The sequence below is a fragment of the Pseudophryne corroboree genome, chromosome 3 (assembly GCF_028390025.1).
Source record: "Pseudophryne corroboree isolate aPseCor3 chromosome 3, aPseCor3.hap2, whole genome shotgun sequence".
Classification (NCBI taxonomy): Eukaryota; Metazoa; Chordata; class Amphibia; order Anura; family Myobatrachidae; genus Pseudophryne; species Pseudophryne corroboree.
The window spans coordinates 358,692,743-358,696,809 of record NC_086446.1 but is presented as its reverse complement, the minus strand read 5'-3'; positions in this window follow the sequence as shown (position 1 = coordinate 358,696,809).

Below are 4,067 nucleotides of genomic sequence, written 5' to 3'. Positions count from 1 at the left end.
CAGACAGGGTCCCTGCTGGAGCAGGTCCTTTCTTAGAGGTAGAGGCCACGGGTCCTCTGTGAGCATCTCTTGAAGTTCCGGGTACCAAGTCCTTCTTGGCCAATCCGGAGCCACGAGTATAGTCCTTACTCCTCTCCTTCTTATGATTCTCAGTACCTTGGGTATGAGAGGCAGAGGAGGGAACACATACACTGACTGGTACACCCACGGTGTTACCAGAGCGTCCACAGCTATTGCCTGAGGGTCCCTTGACCTGGCGCAATACCTGTCTAGTTTTTTGTTGAGGCGGGACGCCATCATGTCCACCTTTGGTTTTTCCCAACGTTTCACAATAATGTGGAAGACTTCTGGGTGAAGTCCCCACTCTCCCGGGTGGAGGTCGTGTCTGCTGAGGAAGTCTGCTTCCCAGTTGTCCACTCCCGGAATGAACACTGCTGACAGTGCTATCACATGATTTTCCGCCCAGCGAAGAATCCTTGCAACTTCTGCCATTGCCCTCCTGCTTCTTGTGCCGCCCTGTCTGTTTACGTTGGCGACTGCCGTGATGTTGTCTGACTGGATCAGCACCGGCTGACCTTGAAGCAGAGGTCTTGCTAGGCTTAGAGCATTGTAGATGGCCCTTAGCTCCAGGATATTTATGTGAAGTGATGTCTCCAGGCTTGACCACAAGCCCTGGAAATTTCTTCCCTGTGTGACTGCTCCCCAGCCTCTCAGGCTGGCATCCGTGGTCACCAGGACCCAGTCCTGAATGCCGAATCTGCAGCCCTCTAGAAGATGAGCACTCTGCAACCACCACAGGAGAGACACCCTTGTCCTTGGTGACAAGATTATCCGCTGATGCATCTGAAGATGCGACCCGGACCATTTGTCTAGCAGATCCCACTGGAAGGTTCTTGCGTGGAATCTGCCGAATGGGATTGCTTCGTAAGAAGCCACCATCTTTCCCAGGACCCTTGTGCATTGATGCACTGAGACTTGGCCTGGTATTAGGAGATTTCTGACTAGTTCGGATAACTCCCTGGCTTTCTCCTCCGGGAGAAACACCTTTTTCTGGACTGTGTCCAGGATCATCCCTAGGAATATTGAGAATCCAACCGTGCTGGCGCAGCACTATCTGAGATAGTGCTACTCCGACTTCCAACTGTTCCCTGGATCTTGCCCTTATCAGGAGATCGTCCAAGTAAGGGATAACTAAAACTCCCTTCCTTCGAAGGAGTATCATCATTTCGGCCATTACCTTGGTAAAGACCCGGGGTGCCGTGGACAATCCAAACGGCAGCGTCTGAAACTGATAGTGACAGTTCTGTACCACAAACCTGAGTTACCCTTGGTGAGAAGGGTAAATTGGGACATGTAGGTAAGCATCTTTGATGTCCAGAGACACCATATAGTCCCCTTCTTCCAGGTTTGCAATCACTGCTCTGAGTGACTCCATCTTGAATTTGAACCTTTGTATGTAAGTGTTCAAGGATTTTAGGTTTAAAATTGGTCTCACCGAGCCGTCCGGCTTCGGTACCACAAATAGTGTGGAATAGTACCCCTTTCCCTGTTGTAGGAGGGGTACCTTGATTATCACCTGCTGGGAATATAGTTTGTGAATGGCTTCCAATACTGCCTCCCTGTCTGAGGGAGACGTCGGTAAAGCAGACTTTAGAAAACGGCGAGGGGGAGACGTCTCGAATTCCAATTTGTACCCCTGAGATACCACCTGAAGGATCCAGGGGTCCGCTTGCGAGTGGGCCCACTGCGCACTGAACTTTTTGAGACGGGCCCCCACCGTGCCTGAGTCCGCTTGTAAAGCCCCAGCGTCATGCTGAGGACTTTGCGGAGGCGGGAGAGGGCTTTTGTTCCTGGGAACTGGCTGTTTGTTGCAGCCTTTTTCCTCTCCCTCTGCCACGGGGCAGAAATGAGGCGCCTTTTGCCCGCTTGCCCTTATGGGGCCGAAAGGACTGCGCCTGATAATACGGCGTCTTCTTAGGTTGAGAAGCTACCTGGGGTAAAAATGTGGATTTTCCAGCAGTTGCCGTGGCTACCAGGTCTGATAGACCTACCCCAAATAACTCCTCCCCCTTATAAGGCAATACTTCCATGTGCCTTTTAGAATCCGCATCACCTGACCACTGCCGCGTCCATAAACCTCTTCTTGCAGAAATGGACAGCGCGCTAACTCTTGATGCCAGTCGGCAAATATCCCTCTGTGCATCACGCATATATAGAAATGCATCCTTCAAATGCTCTATAGTCAGTAATATACTGTCCCTATCTAGGGTATCAATATTTTCAGTCAGGGAATCCGACCACGCCAGGCCCGCACTGCACATCCAGGCTGAGGCGATTGCTGGTCGCAGTATAACACCCGTGTGAGTGTATATACATTTTAGGATATTCTCCAGCTTTCTATCGGCAGGTTCCTTTAGGGCGGCCGTATCAGGAGAGGGTAGTGCTACCTGTTTAGACAAGCGTGTGAGCGCTTTATCCACCCTAGGGGGTGTTTCCCAACGTGCCCTATCCTCTGGCGGGAAAGGGTACGATGCCAATAACCTTTTAGGAATTATCAGTTTTTTATCGGGGGAAACCCACGCCTCATCACACACTTCATTTAATTCCTCGGATACAGGAAAAACTACAGGCAGTTTTTTCTCACCAAACATAATACCCTTTTTAGTGGTACTTGTATTATCAGAGATATGCAATACATTTTTCATTGCTTCAATCATGTAACGTGTGGCCCTAGTGGAAGTCACGTTTGTCTCCTCATCATCGACACTGGAGTCAGTATCCGTGTCTGTGTCTGCCATTTGAGGTAACGGGCGTTTTAAAGCCCCTGATGGCGTTTGAGACCCCTGGACAGGCACAAGCTGAGTAGCCGGCTGTCTCATGTCGTCAACTGTCTGTCGTAAAGAGCTGACACTGTCACGCAATTCCTTCCATAAGCTCATCCACTCAGGTGTCGACTCCCTAGGGGGTGACAACTCTATAATAGGCAATTGCTCCGCCTCCATCTCATTTTCCTCCTCAAACATGTCGACACAATCGTACCGACACACCGCACACACACAGGGAATGCTCTGATAGAGGACAGGACCCCACTAGCCCTTTGGGGAGACAGAGGGAGACTATGCCAGCACACACCAGAGCGCTATATATAGACAGGAATACCACTATAAAATGTGCTTTTCCCTTTATAGCTGCTGTTAGTATTAAAACTGCGCCAATTAGTGTCCCCCTCTCTTTTTTACCCTTTTCTGTAGTGCAGGACTGCAGGGGAGAGTCAGGGAGACGTCCTTCCAGCGGAGCTGTGATGGAAAATGGCGCCCGTGTGCTGAGGAGATAGGCTCCGCCCCCTTCTCGGCGGCCTTTTCTCCCGCTTTTTGGTGAGTTCTGGCAGGGGTTAAAATACATCCATATAGCCCCGGGGGTTATATGTGGTGTATTTATGCCAGCCAAGGTGTTTACATTGCTGCTCAGGGCGCCCCCCCCCAGCGCCCTGCACCCTCAGTGACCGAAGTGTGAAGTGTGCCTGAGTAACAATGGCGCACAGCTGCAGTGCTGTGCGCTACCTTGTTGAAGACTGATGTCTTCTGCCGCCGATTTTTCCGGACCTCTTCTTGCTTCTGGCTCTGTAAGGGGGCCGGCGGCGCGGCTCTGGGACCGAGCTCCGAGGCTGGGCCTGTGTTCGGTCCCTCTGGAGCTAATGGTGTCCAGTAGCCTAAGAAGCCCAAGCTGGCACAAAAATCTAACTGAGGCATGGAGGAGGGTCATAGGGGGAGGAGCCAGTGCACACCAGGTAGTCCTAAAGCTTTACTTTTGTGCCCAGTCTCCTGCGGAGCCGCTATTCCCCATGGTCCTTACGGAGTTCCCAGCATCCACTAGGACGTCAGAGAAATGAATATTGTTTTTAGTAGCAGTACTACAAGTCCCAGCAAGCCTCCCCCGCAAGCTGGTACTTAGAGAACCACAAGTACCAGCATGCGGAGGAAAACCGGACCCGCTGGTACCTGTAGTACTACTACTAAAAAAATACCCCAATAAAAACATAAGACACACACCTTGAAAGTATAACTTTA